At 36.5% G+C, this 20121-nt stretch overlaps 1 protein-coding gene across 9 annotated transcripts in view; it reads right to left on the bottom strand.

Moving 5' to 3' along the window:
• The window catches only part of LRRC4C (leucine rich repeat containing 4C), a 1215827-nt gene that overhangs the window by 954937 nt on the left and 240769 nt on the right, over positions 1-20121 (bottom strand). For 6 of the 9 annotated variants that reach the window (XM_086677650.1, XM_086677644.1, XM_086677649.1 and 3 more), the window contains exon 2: positions 3668-3850. The exons of the other annotated variants lie outside the window; for them this stretch is intronic. The gene's annotated coding sequence lies outside the window, so the exon portion shown is untranslated. The remainder of the gene's footprint in view (positions 1-3667; positions 3851-20121) is intronic. 9 annotated transcript variants of the gene reach the window in all.

Raw genomic sequence — 20121 nt, 5'->3', positions numbered from 1 at the left:
GCAAGAAACTAATAGTTATGAAAGTTAAGGCAACTTACCCCTTACTCCATGTCAAATAACCAGCAAAATAAATGTTTATATACTGAATGTAACTTTTTGTGACCTCAAGCCCTACTCATTGATAATGCTAGCCTGAGAAAATGTAGTTCTGTTTTACAAAAGTACTTTTCCTTTGAGCCTGTAATTTCACATCTAGAACTGTATTCTAAGAAGAGAAAGAAGGGCATATACTATGATTTTGCTAAAATGATATTTATATCAATGTTGTTTACAGTTGCCAAAAACTAGAAGTATCCTAATAAGGGCTCAATTAAATTGTGTTCTATCCACATCATGAGACAGTATGCAACCGCTGAGAATGTTGAAATAGAAAGTTACTTATTAGAAAAACAGTATTACAATGTATACTCTTCCTGGTAAACTCTGCTTAACTTGTAAAATTCAACTAGGTATTAATCTTTGGTGGAGGGTCTTCACCATTTCTCATTCCAAATAAAACTAGGTTGCCTCTTCTGTGTTCCAGTAAGTCTACATACATGGATATGATAGTATGCTTAGTTACTTGGGGATCTGCCTCCCCTTGTAGGCTATGATTTCCTCAAATTCAGAGAATGAACTTTAGCCACTTTGATTACCACAATCATAGCTAATTCACCGGTTCATAATTAATATGAGGTATTCAATAAACATCCACTAAAAGAATAAGTGAATAATTCTTTACCACTGTGTTCAACCTATTTCATATTAAGGATCACATAGAAAATAAGACTTCTTTGACTTACTAGGGAGAACCGTCATGCTTGTTCACAATGGGAGGAGAAAGATCTTGAGGTTTAGTTGCCCTTGACCTTACCTTACTGTCTGAAAGCAGAAAGGAATTTATGACCTCAGCACATGTGTAACCCACTCACTGTATGCCATGGTCTTATGATGTACTAATTTCAGTGGTCTGGCAATAAACTGAAACAATGTGGGGTTTTAATGTGATATCTAGACATTTCTATAGGATACATTAAAAGTCTTTATCAAATATATCTCTCAAAGTTATCTTTAATTTTCTGTAGATTTTATTTTGTGTAAATACCTATTTTAAGAATAGAGTCCATTAGCATGTTTTGCAAAAAAAAAAAAAAGCCACTAGATCTAAAAGGTTTAAAATTCACTGAAAGGTGCTACCCTGTTTTGAGTATATTACTCTGACTACAAATCATCTTAATTTTAAATGTGTGCTTCATTTGTTAAGTCAAGATTTCTGTTTTTGTTTCCACTTTGAGACTGGGGTGATCTGACTTTAACAAAGCCCACTAAAATATAGTTAATGAGAGTATTTGTTCATTATTCTTTTCTTGAGACATTATAGTACAGCAGAAATGCTTCTAACAAGACTACGGAAATTCCCCTGGGAAGGAGAAGAGAAGGTTGCTATTTGGAGTTCACTGGGGATGAAGATCTGTTTCACCCTGGGCATCTCTATAGTCAGTATTTTCACATTACCTAAAGAAAAGTCAGAGAGAGGGTCATCGGGAAGAAAGTCAAATGGACAAGGGCCAGGAAAAGGAAAAAAAAAAAGAACACCGGAGCAAATTTACAAAAATCAAAATCAGAAGACTGCCTTCAACTACTCCTCAAGAAATCTTCACACCTTCTTGACGTTCCGTTGGATATATGCGTGCTTCAACAGAAAGGGGTAGCCGTGTTCACAACCACTACGTTTTCATGGCCTGAAGGAGTTTCTATTTATTTGTCATAGTACTGTTGGCCAGAACCGTCACACCCTGTGGCTTAATATTCTGCCTATAGCCTTAGACTGGAAATGTTGACAAGGGAAAATATCAGATTATTATCTTACTTTGCTCATTCCATACTCTGATGAGTTGGGATTACATGCAGAGCTATGAAATTAGGGATTTATCTCATCCCTTCCTATTGAACATGTTTTTTTTCCTTCTTTTTGTTTCTTCTGTGCAGGGGAAGAAGTTATACAGACACAACAATGGATGATCTCCTGAGACGAGTATACTTTTCAAATCATAAACCATCCCCCCCCCACATATCTACCTGTCTATATATACATACTTCTATAAATCTGGAAGTATGTATAATCACAGCATTTAAAAAAAATTATCTTGGAAATATTGGACCTTCCCATTGAAAACCAAATGGTTTGGATGTGGCAAATAAGAAAAGACGATCACCTTTTCCATCTCATTATATTCACACATAAAGAATTTGTGGTATGATAATCTTTCCCTTCACTTCTGTTTTAATAAATATACATAACTAAAAGCAATACCTTCGTATTCCAAGAAAATTCAAATGATTCAATAATTAATTTTCATAGCAAAAGAGTCTTCCTTACTTTCCTTATTCAAATAATAAATATTCATGGAGTGACAACTTTGCTCTAACTAGTATCTATGTATGGGGTATATACAGCAATTAGCAAAACAGATCACAGCTCTGACTTCAAGAACCTCATATTTGAAGTAAAGATGTTTTAAGTATTAAATTACTGACAATTTCTCTGATCTCAAGACATTTTATATTTATAAATTTTATAAATGTATAAAGTTGAACTGAGGAATACTGGAAAGAATGAACTTAGATATTGAGACATACACAAATAATATTCAATGTCACAAATAACCCTGTAACCACATAAATGACACAGATACAAGTTCTAAATATTATTAACTCTAGTTAAAAATCTCCTAAACCTACCCACACCCAGCACAGAAATCACAAACTCTGTATTTGGGCTCATCATCCCCTCAATGGAACCCTACGTCTTAGGAATTCCCCTGTCCTCATCCATCCTCATTCAAATCCCATGGGATAAGCCAATCAATTCCATCGTCAACAACATGTGCTCTTTAAGTAACTCATAGCCAAATTAAATCTCACATTCTAATGAACCATAAAGTACCATAATGGTAAGTTATAAGGTCTAACCATAGGTGAATACTACATAAATATTTCAAATTGTCCACTGGAAACGGGTGACAAAAGACATACAGCAGGAAAAGCATGTATGTACACTATGATGCTACTTGAAATACACAGAAAGATAGTTCTATCAAGTTTTTATTGCACATTATTTAATGCTGGGGACACTCTGGTATCAGACGAAAGTACTTCAATAAAAGTCCCACCATTTAATGGTTAGGTCATAGCCAAGGATTAATTTTCCTGACCTGGATACCCAGTACGCTGGCTTCTCAGAGAGTCATTTGCCACTCCCCCTCCTATTAAAGAGTGATATCATTTGGAAATCAAACCCCAGAAGATATGGAAACTGTTTACAAATGAGTACTTCAGACAGACATTCTGCTAAAATGATTAGAGCTGAAGTTCAAGAATTTCCAACCCTATACAACTATAAACACAAAGGTTGGGGTATGGAGTGTGATCACAATATGGGATAGGATGGTGAACTCTCCATTATAAATGTTAAGGTAGAAGATCAGGGTGGGAAGCTAAAATTCTGCTACATCGTGAAACTGCAACCATAAAGTTTGGACCTCAGCTCCAAACTGTCCTAGAGGAAGGGCTGATATTTCTCCAACCATGCAGCTTTGAGCCCCACAACTGAAGCCTGGGATGCCTCCCCAGTCTGATGTCTGGTGCTCCAGTTCCCTGTACAACTGCCATTGAGAAGATTGCTCACCTGCACCTGTTCTCTGTAAGTTTTCCCCTCAGTGACAGTCTGTTCCCGACGTCTGTGTGTGCTTTCGGCTCATTCACTTGTGATTACCCGGTATTAGATGATTTTGGACAAGTTAATTCTCTGTGAATCTCAGTATCCTCTTCATCAAATATGGATAATGATAGTAAACACTTCATTTGGTTTCTGTGAGGATTAAATGAGATAATCTATGTCAAGTGTTTATCACTGCACCCGCACATGGTGAACATCCCAAAATGCTAACTATTATTAAAATTTAGGATTTAATTCCAGGGGATTTTTAGCACAAATAAGGAGATCATATAACATCTTAAAAGGAACTAAAAAATAAACTTGAGGGCTCTCATTAAGAGACATAGAGAGCCCTTGTTCTATAATCAGTGACTCTGTTGCCAATATGATAGGGATTATTTGATGACTGAGTTAAGTTTGGGTTTCAGGTCGGAGAAATTTATCATGAAGAAGAGACAAAGCAGACTTCAGCTTAGTCTCTAGATGCCTTTCAAAAAAGAGGAAAGAGAGGTGGTGTGAAGGAGAGATAGCCCAGTGCCTATATTTCTTCCTACACAATTACTCATTTATTTATTCATTAGTCTATTCATTATCTCCTCATTCAAAAGTTATCCCTTACAAGACACTGTACTAAGCACCACGGAGAAATAAAAAGACAAATCAGGCCAACGTTAAGAAGAACTGGCTTGGCCAAAACTTACACCTTGCGCTGCCAGTCTCCCAAAGGAGGATCTGGTCTCCTGAAAAGCATGTGGAAATCAGCTCCAGTAAAATGCTTAAGCAATCAATTCTGGTAAGATGCCAAGGTAGTAGATTCAGCAACGGTCAAATGGGTCAAAGAGCTGGAACTCTAGGCTTACCTGGCAGCACACTGATCCTGTTGGAGAAGAGGCTTATGTTCTCACAACTATGGCTGTACAATTGGCAGCACGGGACTTGGAGCTAAGACAGTTGATGGATACCAGCTCTTAATCGTGCCAGGGGAGGGGCTACTCTTTCCTAATCTGTTTCTTAAAAGCCTCCTGGAGTCTAGCGCTTACATTTGCTAGAACCTTGTGTGCTGCCCCCAAAATACAGTGGGAAATTGGAGGGCAGAGACACCCACCACTGTGAATGTCTCCAATGTTCTTTTATCAATCCCAGTGTGTGAGCTTCTGGTGTTTTTTCCTGGTTTGATCAACACACTTGTTGTTCTTAAGAAGCTCATTATGTGAAAGAGAATGAGACTCTGAAGTGTATTAAATGAATACAATTAATAGAATGAGATGCTATGGAAAAAAATAAAGTATGTGCCATGTCCAGAGGAAATCATCCATTTCCTTACATGATACATTCAGCTCTCTTGGAAATGTTGGCTAGAAGCCAATCCTAAGGCCCTGACCATTTCCCTCACCAAAAGAAGAGGAATGGCTCTATTGTGTAAGATCAGTGCACCTGTACCATCTATTCTTGAAAGGTAAGAGGCGGGTTCTAGTCCTATATGCAATTAACTGGTTCTGTGCCCATACCTCTGACCATGTGCCCCAGGGTCCAGTTTTAGGGGCATGACAGTAAGTCTGATTTGACCTTATACACAACACTATTTCTCAGTACAACTTTCCTGACAATGACATTGATATTTGAAAGCCTGAGGAAGTCAAAACTTCCTTGTCCATTTTTAATAGGTTCTGAACTTGAAAGAGACATTTAATTCAATGTCTCTTTTAAATTTCATTTTTTAAAATTCAGAACTGAATTTGAATCCCAATTGATACTGGGAAGATTGAATTCCATCGTGAAATGTCAGTTGCACTCATTTCTCCATGGCCGAATCTATCTCATTGGGTTGTGTGAACATTAACTGAGATGATGCAAAGTAAGTATTCATAAGTCTGCTTGTGTGATAGGAATAAGGAGAAGACATAAAGAGAAGTCCAAAGATCCTTGAGAGACTTATTAATGGAAGGGGGTTTATAATAGAAAATTTAGCATTTTTCTCAGTTACTTAAAAACAGGAAACATGATTAAAAGTCGAGCAAATGATTAAAAATATTTTTTGAAAACTTCTCTAAAACTTTGACACCACTATTCAGAACCAAGTGTTTGAGTATTCCACCAATACCAGAGGAGGGCATGTAATAAATCACTGTGGAAGTAAAACCTCAGTCAATGCCCCTCCCCTCCAGAGGACATTGCTCTCCATGTGTCATTTAAAATGCAATTCCCTTTGAATGGGCACTGGTTCTATTACCAGACATGACTGCTTTTACTACTAGCAGTGGTTTAATGATTTTATGTCATCACAATAATAGAAACATGACATTCAACTGTGACTATAGCTTGTATGAGTCTATTTTTGGAAAGCTGATTTTTTAGAGGACATGGAAATGTGCAGTTTTGGTTCCTGTTTATTTCCCAAAAGGCTTAGCCAGTAACTTTCGCACATCATCCCCTCTGTGTACCTTTCATGATTTTCTGAAATGAGTGTGGTCATTTGAAGTCTCAAACAATGATTGTTCCACATACAGAAAACCTCCTTTAGAGAAGAATTGGGTCTGAATCCAATATTTCCATCCTGTGAAACATCCCTCATGGAGGATTTCCATGCCTGAGTCTCACTCTTGATCGGAATAAGCACACAAACAACAACAACAAAATAACAAAAATGCCACATTCAACCTCCTCTAATCTCAGAACAAGTGATTCTCACTTGCTTAAGGCCAACTCTTCCATCTTGGGTTCTTGATCCCAACCCCTCCTGTCCCTTCTAGGACTTTGATCCATCAGTGTTCTACCTTTGTTCCTATTTTTTCACATTTCCCCCCTCTACTGGGTTTCTCCTTTCAGTCTGTTAACATGCCAAAATCCTTACCAGCATCACACACACACACACACACACACACACACACACACACACACACACACACTGTTTATCTCTAGTCACTGACCTATTTTCCTCCACGACCAAACTATTTAAAATAGTTCACATTTGCAGTCTCCAAGTTTAAATCTGTTTTTTTTTTCTCTTGCTTCTATAAATAAGTATATGATTTTGCCTTGCCTGCTTGTTTCAAACAATATGCTGCAAGCATTTTCTTATCTGTCTTCTCTCCTCTTCAACCCATGCCTGCAGTCTTCTGTTCCCACCGATCCCCCCCAGACTTCTCAGAGAAACTTCATCAATGACCTTGTAAGAGTTAAGTCCAATGGTTAATATCAGTAATTTGAACATTTTGCTTAGGTATATAACAGATAATACTTCCTTTTTTATTTAAAAACTCTCTTCTCCTTTGGTTTTATGCTGCTGCTGCCTCTTTATTCCCACCAAATTGCCATACATTAGATGCATTGTTTTCTCCAAGTACTACGCCATACACTTTTACATTCTTAAAACAACCCCGGAAGGTAGAGAATATTGTATTATTATACACATTTAAAAATTAAGCAAGTGCAACCTTAACAGGTTGAAGAACTTCACCCAAGTTACACAGTAAATAAAAGATATGGAGTAAGAACACAGTTTTATCTGATACCAATATACATTTTTGAAATTTATAACATAATACATAAAACAAAGGATAACGAATACACCAAATAATTATAAGCAACAAATCTCACCAATCCACAGACTTAAATAATATTAATTATTTTGCTTTATTGGGTTATTTTCCCCCCAGGATTGATATACTGTTAGAAAGAATAGAAGACCGCTTTGCAATCATCCCCAATTTTACTCTTTCCTCACAGAGAAAATGATTCTCTAGTTCGTCTACCCTTTCTGTCCACATTTTTATCCTATTATATTGACACAGTCTTCTTTATTCTTCCCCTTTTTCCTTTTGTCTAGATGCTACATATCCTTTTCCTTTTCTGTTAGTGTTTATTCATAAAATCTAAACATACATGCTTAAACATCTACCAATAATCAGTGTGTCTTATCTTCTGTCAAATTGAATAGGGTTCATACTAAATTTCTTTCTATAACATACCACATTGTCTTGTTTGTGCCTTGTAAAATACCTTTTTTAAATGACCAAGAAATTAGATGTGTCATCCATCATCCATCATCCATGTTACTTTTACAGCCCAAGTTTGCTTCCATTTACCTGTATGTTTATCAAAGTAGTTCCTCAATATCCTATCTTTATTTTGGAAAGAATGGGTTCAATTTCCTCTTAATCATTTTTTTTTTCAGTGAGAGTATGAATGTTTAGCTCTCACAGTATGCTTTAGGGAGCATTTAAAATAATTTTTTAATCCACTCCTGAATTATACTTTGGTTGAGTGTAGAATTCTCTCCTAACATTTGCTTTTCATCCACCATTTAAAGTTATCATTCTACTTTGTTTCTTGTCCCCATATAACTGGAACAACTTCTGTAACCCTAATTTTCAGTCCTTTGATTGTAATAGATATTTCATCTTTGATTGTTCCAAGATTTTTTGTTTGTGTGAGTTCTGAAGTTTCATTGCAATATATCTAGGTGTAGATTTGTTTTAAATCATCCTGTCAAGGACATGGTATATTCAGTCATTCTGAAGATTAGTATCCTTTTTCAGTCTGGGAAAATACTGAGCCATCATGTCTTTCATTTCTCTCTTTCTCCTCTTCTGGAAATTCTCTTGTGTATTTTCTATAGTATGCTATCTTTGAACCTCTGCTGCATGTCTGGCTAATTTATTCAGATCTATTTCCAAGTTACTAATGCTTATCTACACTTACCTACATCTTTCCCGATGTGTTTGCTCAAATCTCCACATCAAACAACTCAAATTCTCCACAGCTCAAGATCGAGGTCCTTCTCTGGGTCTGACGTCTGTGCTTATATTTTTTTCTTTCATCTATTTAAATGTTTACACCTGTATTTTCAGGTCTCCTCAAGATAGTTCCATTATCTCTAGTTCTAACTTGTGAATTCTGTGTGTTGCATTTTCTGAGTTTTTTTTGTTTTTTTTTTTTTACTATGAGCTTAGTATGGCTTTAATATTTGACCCTTAAGTCATCTTCCTGGGGGTTATGAACTGCATTCTCTCCTCATCTCTGGAGAGATAATTAAGGTTAAATAAGGTCATAAGGTTGGGGCCCCAGTCCAATGGGACCGGTGTCCTGACAGGAAGAGATACCAGGAATATGTGGAAACCTCATGAGTGGAAACCTCATGTGAAGTCCCAGAGTGAAGGTGGCCATCTGTAAGCCAAAAAGAGAGGTCTCATCAGAAACCAAACCTACCAATGACATGATTGGATTGCCAGGCTCTAGAACTGAGAGAAAATAAATGTCTGTTGTTTAGGCCACCGAGGCTGTGGTCTTTTGTTATGGCAGCCTGAGCAGACTGATGCAGGGGTATTTCAGGAGCCCCAGGTGGCAGCAGCCCCCACTGAGTGCCAGTTCATATTCCTTTCTTTGTTGTGTCATTAGCTTCAGTGTGTTTATATTAGGAATTTTGTTATTTTCTCTACTTGCCATTCTTATACTATATAAGCCAGAGACATGTGGAACTCACAGGTTTGCTTAGAGCTATTTCATATTGCCAGTTTCCCCAAAATGACTCATTTTAACTTAATGGCTAGTGTTCAGAGTTTTCCTAGTCCTACTTTCAAGGACACAGCAGAATAACTCCCTGTCTCAAACCTTTTAGCAGGTAATATACGTCCAATCTCCTCGTGTATGGAGCCTGTGGCCTGAGCTACTCTCTGAGGGTACTAAGTGTCAGACCCAGCATTTAGGGGCTGTCTCCCAGTTCTGGTAACTCTGTAAGAATAGGGACCTCTGATTATTGCTATTGCCTTGAATCATTCTTCCCTCTGGAATCTAAAGAGTCTTCTTTCTTGATTCTTTACCCTGGGTAATATTTCAAAACTACTTCCTTCATAATTTAGCCAATTGGGAGTGGAAATTGAATTCTCCTGCATCACCTTCATTTCACATATTGACCAGAGACCCTTATGCTCTCATTGTGCCATCTCGATTGTCCCCATCATACCTCTGACTACTTATTATAGAATGGAAATGTTATTTTCTCTTTCTCTGCTTGACAATTAAATATTAGTATTTTCAGAGGATCAGTCATCTCTTCTGACGATCCAGTTGAAAAAACTAGTCTACTGTCATTGTTACAAGTAAATCATTTTTTAAAATTCTGATTTAGTATCTCAACTCCTACGTTCAGTGGAGAGGCAAATTCCATCCATTAACCCTCCATAGTATTTCCATTACACATCAGCTACCTTCAACCCTACTTCTTGCTAGACAGAGCAGCCTCTCAGGACTTTTAACTTGTACTGTAATTAATTAACACCCATGCCTCTAATCATTTTTGTTTTCATTTAGTTTTCTCTTGGCTGTTGGATGTATTTTTTCTCTATTAAAAAAATAACTAGGGGCGCCTGGGTGGCGCAGTCGGTTAAGCGTCCGACTTCAGCCAGGTCACGATCTCGCGGTCCGTGAGTTCGAGCCCCACGTCAGGCTCTGGGCTGATGGCTCAGAGTCTGGAGCCTGTTTCCGATTCTGTGTCTCCCTCTCTCTCTGCCCCTCCCCCGTTCATGCTCTGTCTCTCTCTGTCCCAAAAATAAATAAACGTTGAAAAAAAAATTTAAAAAAAAAATAAAAAATAAAAAATAAAAATAAAAATAAATAAATAACTAATACACCATATTTTATACCATGCATCTTTCCAATAGATTTATTTTGCCTATAAGATAACGTCTAAACTCTTCAGCTTGCAAAAGTGCATCTTGATCATTGAGTCTTTGACTACTGGTCTAGATTTACTATTAACAAGGCTCCATAACACCACTTTGAACTCCAGCTTAATTAAGGCATCTGTAATGTCACATTGCCATAACATTGCTCAAGTTATTTCTTTCCCTGAAATGATTTCTCCTTGCCCACTCTTATCCCCTTCAGCTCTACATTACTTTCTAAAATCTTTCAGTCTTTTCCAGGGAAAATTGACAATATCCTCCTTTGTATCTCTGCCATAAATAGTCATTCTTCGTACTTATAATCTTAATTCCATTGTTATAATAATATGCGTGCCTCCTACTCTGAGACTGTGAGATCTTTTAAGACAGAGTTTCTCAACCTCAACGATAGTGATATATTAGACCAGATAATTGTTTGTTGTGTGGCCTGTCTTGTGCATTGCAGTATATTGAACAGCTTCCCTAACCTGTAACCACTAGATATTAATCCAACCCACACCTCATCAGACAGGCCAACCAAAACTGTTTCCCAATATTGTCAAATGTCCCCAGAGGGTGGAGGGATGTAATCATCCCTGACTCAGACCCAACACTTTAAGATAGGGACCATATTTCAAAAGTCCTGTGTCCAAGACCACCACCTACATTCTGGAAATATTAGTTGACTAAATGAGTGTATAATGAGAGATACGAGTATATGAGTGATATGAGTCTATGAGTGTATACATAGAGAGATCAAGTCTCTGTATAGAGATAGAGACACAGGGATTGAGATCTTCTCATTCTTTGGTATGTTAGTATAAGTTATACATTAACTAAAAGACATAAAATATTTAACTTTTGAATAATACTTTTGAGTAGTTCAGAGAACTAAAGTTTAAATAATATTAAAAGGATATGAGATTGACTATATGCATGTCATAGTGAAGGACTGAATGCCAACTAAGATACACATTCAAGTAAGAACAATTAGCAATTTTGTGAACTGGCTGCCAGTTCAAATTTATTTTGCCAAGGCTAATGTTTAGATAAGTCAATTTCTGCCAATTATAAGAGCCTTCATTGAATGAGCTTATGTTTGAATTTCAACAACTCTGTATTTAACCTGGAGGAAATATAATCTCCTGGGCAATTGTCAAAACAAGTGACTGTTGACAATGAGTCCTGGAAATAAAAGCTAAATAAAAGACCAATCATATTTCTTAACTGTTCTTTTAGACTTCAACAAATATTTAGAGAATACTTAGAATGTGCTAAATATTTGAAGGAAATAAAGAAAATATTTTCAACATCTTTTTACTTGTACTAAAAGAAATAATTCCTGTGTTGCAAATAACCTGAAGAAGTGGAAACAAAAGGTTAAGAATGTTCAAGTAAAATAGCCATTCCTCTCTTGGAAAAAATCAAGGAAAGAATCACATAAAAGACATCATGAAATTTCAGCCTTAGGGGAAAAGGTTTGTTAATATCAGACTTATTTATAATATTCTATTCAAAAACTAGAAACGTCTTAACATTGAATATCAGCTACAAGTACTTTGATTTGAAAATTTTAGTTGTAAAAACCACAGTAGTATGTGTGTCTAAAAACACAGAAAAACTATGTGTTCTATATTTAAATGATAACTTTAGGAAATAGAATTTTGCATTCAGTTTGAGTTACAGGAGACTGATGTGTAAAATGAATTACATAAGGATCAAAGTCTGGAATAAGATAGACCACAATGTTAACTATTATTTCTGGATTGCAGGACTGGCAGGGTTGGGATGACCATTTCTTTAGACACCTCAGTATTTTTAATTTATCATCAATAGCTATTTATTATTTTATATATGTATAACTGATAAGCTAAACAAAGGTTTTGTTCTGTGACTCTATTCAGATCTGAGAATATAGAATGGCTTTCCTTTTCAAAATTTATCAAGCATTCATATCATTCTGACAGAAGTTTCAGATACCAGAGAAGAAAACACAATTTTGTACAATTTTATCTCTATACTTTCCTAAATGGTTGTAGATCATGACTTAGTAAGCAAGTAAAATTAATAATAAATTGTTTCCATGTTGAAGTTGTTATAGTCTTCCTCCCTCCTTTAAAATTTACTTTTGAAAAACATTTTTAATGTTTATTTTTGAGAGACAGAGCATGAGCGAGGTAGGGGTAGAGAGAGAGGGAGACACAGAATCCAAAGCAGACGCCAGGCTCTGAAGCGTCAGCACAGTGCCCGATGCAGGGCTCAAACTCACAAACCGCAAGATCATGACCTGAAGTTGGACGCTTAAACAACTGAGCCACCCAGGTGCCCCTAAAGTTGACTTCTTAAAAAGAACTTACTTCTCTATGTACCAACCAATATATATGCAAAATTGATTACAAACTGACTAAGTAGATTTGTATTCAAAGTGGCTGAAAGGACACCAAATATCAAAAAACTTAAATTCCTCCTCTTCCAAGAAGACTAGCATTACTGGAGTCTATACTGATATCATCCTTATTTAGATGATTCATATCATCTCTCTCTTATATGGCAGTTAAATGTATAAATATTCTGACTCCCAGTGGAGTGTTTTAAGTATTCAGGTGGAATCATTTATTCTTTTGATTCAATCCCCTTAGGCTGAATGCATTTTGAGGTACTATCTAAATTCAAATATTAACAAATGTGCAAATAGCCAGTGCCTGGTAAACAGTAGGTATTTAGTAAATATTTGAAACAATGTATTTACAGAGAAAGAAAATTGGTTGCAGGAATAACAAAACAATAAAAGGCAATAAAATAAACTTTGTGGTCTCAGCACAATTTGGAGTTATAACTACAGCAACATATTATAGACTTGATTTTATTTCTTTCTCCATGATTTAGACTTTCCCAAAAAATTTTCCCAAGGCTTTCATTGAAAATACATTTTTTTTATTAGCTGGACTCCAGCCTTTCCAAACACACATCATGTCTAACATGCCCCTGACTCGAAACCAATATAATTGCTATTCTCTACACCAACGATATTCCCCTGATTATCGCGTGGCCTGTCCTTACATTTACTCAGTTCCCTGCTCAAAGGTCAAAGGTTGCTGTCTATTAGTTTCTTGGAACCTTGAGCAACAATCTCCCTGAACCCACCTATAAAACAGATGGGTGACCTTGCAGGTTTGCTCAAAGAATGAATTAGGACAGTGGTTTCATGTAAAGCCCCTAACACTGTGATTCTCATTTGCTCTGCCATTATCATGCAAGAAATGTTACCCTTCACTGCCAAAGAAGATACTTCCAGTGAGGAAGGCAATGATTGCCTGAGAATATGAGAATGAAAGGGAGATTCACACTCACAAGTGCTTTCTTTATTTTTCCATTTGCTTTTTAGCTTTTGCACCATTTACATTATTTCTAAGATTAGATTTGGAGGCTAGGTGAAGACTTGAACTAGAAATAATAACCTCACAGCTGAATTTCTTCTGTATCCTTCAAAGATCTGCACCTGTTAGCTGGGCTTATTGATGTGTTGACTATATGCTATTTGTGTTCCTGGAACACCCTCACATACTCTCCCCTCAAAGGCCTTTGCACCTGCTGCTCCCTTTTCTTGTGATGTTCTTCTCAGAAATACACATGGCTTGCTCATTCTTACCCTGGTGGTCTCTCATCCAAGGTCACCTTAATAAGGAGAAAATGTAGCCATCTCCTATGTCCCCCACCCCAGTGCTTTCTCTATCTCCCTTTCCCTTCTTTTTTACACTTATCATTACAATCACCTGAAATATTCCACATTTTTTTAATTTTATTTTTGAGAGACATAGAAAGAGCAGGAGTGGGGCAGGTTCAGAGAGAGAATGAGACAGAATCCAAAGCAGACTGCAGGCTCTGAGCTGTAAGCACAGATACAGCCCGACACGGGGCTTGAACTCACGAACTGAGAACATGACCTGAGCCAGAGTTGGATGCTTAACTGACTGAGCCACCCAGATGCCCTGAAATATTCCACATTTTTTAGCCTACATTTCACCCATGCACACAGTAGACAATAAGCTTCACAAGGATAGAGACTTTGTTCATTGCTGTAACACCAGCTCCTAGAACAGTGTTGGAAACCTAAGAGTGGTTTAATGACAATTTGTTGAATGAATGAATGAATGAATGAATGAATGAAATGCTAGTTATGTACATAAAACTGGAAACAAAACCACATGTGACATAAACAAACACCATCACTACTCCCAGAAGAATTTCCAGTATGGTCAAAGGTAAGATACTGAATGAGTTTACAAGCACGGATTCAAATACTCTAAATGACAGTATGGTATCTCCAACTCAGTTTGTCGTCTCCCAGATATCCAGGGCTTGACGTTGCCAGATGAAATGAAGGTAGGGGTGGAAGAATTAGTAGAAGAATTGAATGAAGGTACAGGTAAAAGGAAGGTAGAATTGCTTAAAAGTTTTTGACTATCTCAGCTATGGTGGGAGAAAAACAAAAACCAAAACTCCCTCCCCCAGCACAGGATGTAAGGGAATACAGATCAACTCATTTATATGTAAGATGACAGAATATATAAATTAATGAGCAGGGAGCCTGTCAGTAAAGAAATAGAAGAGTTACAAACCCGTATTTTTCATGTATTAGCTGGGTGACATCAGCAAGGTATTTAAACTCATATATCAATGGATTCATTGGTAAAATGAAGATAAAATTAGAATTTACCTCATCATGTATCTGAAAGAACAAAATGAGAAAATTTAGGTAATATATTTAGAACGGTTCTTTAGCAGATGTGAGCTATTAATGCTATTATTTCATAAATTATTATTTTTTAGATACCATCTGCTTAAAAAACAGATTTTAAGAGGGGCACCTGGGTGGCTCAGTCCATTAAGCAAACGGCTCTTGGTTTCAGCTCAGGTTGTGATCTTGGTTCATGAGACTGAGCCCCACATGGCATAGAACGTGGTCCTGGCTCTATTTCTCTGGCTTCCCTATAGATAGAAGTGGCTATTTAATTAAATTCTACTCAGTGGATTAGAGGTTGAATTTTCTAGATGTAACTTCTGGGAAACTACTTTGAAAAATGGGAATTAACTCCACGTAAATATGACTTTCACCTCTCAGCATACTCCTACCTTCTTCCTGGAACATGGGCTTCTCAGATGGAGCCTCACCATCCATCTACTAACCATGGACTAAAGCTCAGAACTGAGAATATCAGAGTAGAAAAGGAGAAAGAGCGTGCCTTTTGGATGATATCAAGGAACTGTCACATCAGCCTGAATTCCTACCCACTGATGGCTCTATAAGGGGAATTTGGCTAACTTTTGTTTAATCACTTCATGAATCTCTGCTTCTCCTGACCAAACAACGTCTTTAACTGATAGAGGTGAGATAATTATCCCAGATAATAAAGAGTCAAAACCAATCTATTACATGTACAAATAACTAAGCTGTTAACTTTCCAACAGCCATTGAAAAGAAATGCAGTGAAAATGAAATTGGGAAAGATTACAAAATTCTCAACAATTAATAAAAAAATCAAAGCTCAAGCTGATACACTGCTAAATTTATTACAGTCATCAGAATCCAAAAGAATCATTCAATGGGACTTTATATAGAGGGAGCACATGATATCCTGATTTGTATATTTTATACTTTTTTGAAGATATAAATTAATCTTCATGAGTTTATTTCTTATAGTGACTTTGAAAAAAATGTTAAATTTTATAGGACTGTGAAAACATTGTTTTCTAAATGTATTGTTTTCTGGATGTCTGACCCGATTTAGAAGGAGAAATAAAAGAATATGAAAGAAAGGACAGTTTGCCTGAATCTTAAACCTTTCCCAAATAAATCAATTGAGCCTTCCTGCACAGAGTTAAATATCAATAATTTTGACATTAACATTGTTGTGAAGTCCCTGAAACAATACCATGACTTTAGTAAATAAAAGGTGACCATGTGTGCTCTAATTTGGTAGTGAAGTGACAACTGTGGCCATTCAGTTATACAAAATAAAGTGCTTGCTCAGAAAGAGGACTACCCATGTGTACCCCAATGTGAAGCCAAAGAGATTCTGCAGGTAAGACCAAGACATTTATTAGCCATCAGTTTGGAGTTTACTCAAATGCTTTAATAAATATTTAAATGAAAGTCAAAGAGATTAGCACCCCAAAGCAGGGAGAAGATTTTGGCCTATTTAATTTTGAGAGCATAAACTACTGTTTGCTAATCTTGATCACCACAAATAATTTTGATTGGGCTTATGTATGCCAACTTCATTATCTACTATTGTCAACTCAGAGAAGTACTGGGGTATCAATGCCCAGGTATGGAATACTAAAATGAGAAACAAGGGAATTTCAACTGTGCATTCAAATGATGCTCTGCTAGTTAAGAATGGGAGATTTTTGCAAGGGAAAGGAGATCTCTCTTAAATAGGGAAAGCAAGGGAATTCAGAATAGAAAAGCTGACAGAGATAGGGCAGCCTTAATTTACATGTCAGCTATAATATCTGCCTTACAAGACTATTTACTTGGTAACTCAATGGCATTCCTTAAACTAGTTACCGTAGCAACTGCCACATGACACATCAGCCTCCAAGACACAGAAAATCTTCTGCAAGAAACAAAAGCACCATCAATATCTCAAAGGAACATTACCATTTTAAGGAATGCGGATGGTGTGAAGGAAAAGCATTAGCCCTGATTCACTATAATTTTTTTTAATTTCTACATTCTACTAGAGTGTCAACAGTGCTTTCAATATTTTTTCTCTATTATTTATCACTTCATTGTCTCTTTTAAAAATGTTAACTACCTAAATATTAGCTTTCATTTGAAGCTGCTAGCAAGCCTCCCACAAATCAAACTCCAACCTACCTTCACAGAAATCTCTTCAAGGACTCTAGATGTAGTTCAGTTTTTCCTAAATGGTATCTCATGGATCACCAGTATCAGTCATTGTGATGCTTTCTTAAAACATGTCAATTTTTTGGTCCCAACCCAGACCAACTGAGTCAGAATATTTGGGGTGAGATACAAAAATGTACATTTGTGGTAATGTAAATCCCTAATGTGTTCTTTATAAGACCCTGTTTTCTTACCTCTGCTTCTTTGCTAATATACTTGCTCACCTTGTATACCCCACTTAACCCCAGGTGTACAAATACCACCAACAACTCATGGCTTAATATAACTGTCACTCTTTCTCAAAAACAAGTCTATTTCTCACCAACAAATTACAACCTCTACTACTTTTTTACTTCTCTAATTTTTCTAATTCCTATTTTTTTTGAACAATGTATTTGATGTGTTAATATGCATGCAAGGGAAATTCTCTTTGCTCTCTCATTGAATCGCACGTAGCTTTTTACTACAATTTAGCTAATGTATTACAATACTGCGATTAAGACATCTCATTCACTGCTTAGGCTCTTCTGAGCATAGAGACAATGCTTATTCGTTAATGTGTCCAAGTGCCTGAAACCATATAGATGTCAACGAATGTTTACTTAATTTAATAGCACTTACAATAACCTATAACTTAATTTAATACCACTTACAATAACCTATCAAAAACTTACATAAGATTGTTGGTCTCTAACTCATTGCAACCTCAAGAGAATTATGAATGGGTTACTATTAATCCTTCTATTTTACAGATGAGGAGACAGAGCCTGGGACATGTCATGCCACCTGCCTTAGATACACAAGTAACAAATTACAGATCAAGATTTAAAAATTGGGCTGCGATACGAACACAAACTTTAGCAACTAGGTACAGTGCCCCTTTTGCTTAAGAGACCATGAGTTAATAATGTTTAACTTCCTTCTTATGATCATGGGTTAGACTACAGATGTCAAAAATATAGATATGAAACAGGTGTGTCATGCCACAAAGGTTTAGTCTTAACCTCAACAAGTTAAATCAACATCCAGAACTTTCTCTCTTCTTATACCTCTTTACAATTATCATATAAAGATCCAGGGTTGGGTGTAAAAACAAAATAACTAGCACTCAACAAGCATGGTCTTGCACAAGCCAAATTGCTCCCTAAGCCATCTCCTAACCTATAAAATAGAACACTTGAACTGCATGATCACAATCTGTAAGATTGCTTACAGGGATAGAATTCTAGGGTTCAGAATGCCTCTTTCCCATATTACCTAGTTTTAGGTCTAGAGAGATAATGTCTCCCCAACCTGCTGGACCATCCTAGAAAAAAGTCTTCCTTGCCTATCAGAATCTTTCCATATTTCTCTATTTTACTTAGAGCAATTGCTAAAATAGTGTTAATGGTCTACAAAAATTCACCTCTACTTCTCATCCCTCTCCCCTTTTCTCATACTCCATTCCAAATAGAGTGGCCTTGCTGTTATGCTTTCAACTCAGAGCCTTTGAACTGGCTATTCTACCCAGAATCTCTCCTCCTAGGTACAAACAAGGCCCCCTTTCATACTTCCTTCAAATATTACCCTCTTACTGAGACATACCCTGGGCATCCTGTTTAAAACTGCATATCCATACTCCATCCTATTGGCTATTTTTTCTTATAATTTTTCACATAATTAACTTCTTTTTTTTTTCTTTTTCATCCGACTGCAATATGAGCTCCAAGATGAGGAGCTTTTTGTGTGTTTCATATCTTGATATATACGTAACAACAAGAATAGTACCTCACACAGAATGAGCCCTCAATATTTGTTAATGGAATGAATGAAAATTTATTCATCTATTCTTCATTTCATCCATTCGTCCAAATAACTTTATTAATTGATGAATGTTAGGCATAATTCTGGTTGCCACAATTTTCTAGTTGCTGAAATTTTGAAACGTCAGAACCTCACACAATTCTGCCCATTCAGGCCACTAAAAATGTGCCCATATGAAAATGACATTTTCAATTAGTAAAGAGTAGGTTGTTACTTAAAAGAAATCAAATGACAACACTTAGACTATGAATATTTACTCCAGCCTTAAAAGTGTGCCCTTGAAATCAGTCTTATGTTGGCACAAACAGCAAAGAAAAATGGAAAACTTTAGGTTTTTGTATATCATGAGATTTGCAGGCTATTAGGCTAAATTAGTCCCGGTTGCCTGAAGGATGTCTTAGGTAACTGCAGCTATCCCCAAGCATTACTGAATCTAATTCTTGATGCCATGCTTTGGGGAAAATATAAAGAAATCAGAGAAATGCAGAGAGCCCCTATCACAATGATAAAATGCATGAGTAGACCAGACTGTGAGAAAGATCAATCAAATTAGAAACATACAGCCTGAAAAACCACAGATCACTGAAGGGGAGGTTTCTTCTCTGCAAATATTAAAGGAGAGCAACAAAGAGAAAGAGGCTATTGTTCTAATTATGTAATGGAATACTGTTTTTAAAAGCATTTAGGTTTTATACGTATGAGAATCTGCATTAAGCAAGACTGTCTTTTCACTTCTAGGGAAAACCAGCATTAGAAACCAAAAATGATATCCCCAAACCATCATTCTGCATACATGGATTTTGAATTGATGCTAGTAGGGATCATGAAGGACCCTGCGAAGGGATGATCTCATTGATGAATAATTGGGGTATATAGCATTCAGTTTTTATTGGAAGATGGTTGGAGAAAAACATACCATAAAAATGTTCAAGTCTTTCAAATACCACAGTGAAACATGGGACTTTATTCTCTTTAGATGGGAAACAGTCCCCAAAATGTATGCATTGAGATCTACTCTCTTTGTTCCAAAACTACTGGTGGAGAAG

This window comes from Puma concolor, chromosome D1 (genome assembly GCF_028749965.1).
Source record: "Puma concolor isolate L17-30 chromosome D1, mPumCon1.1.hap2, whole genome shotgun sequence".
NCBI lineage: Eukaryota > Metazoa > Chordata > Mammalia > Carnivora > Felidae > Puma > Puma concolor.
This window is presented reverse-complemented; position numbering and strand designations above follow the sequence as displayed.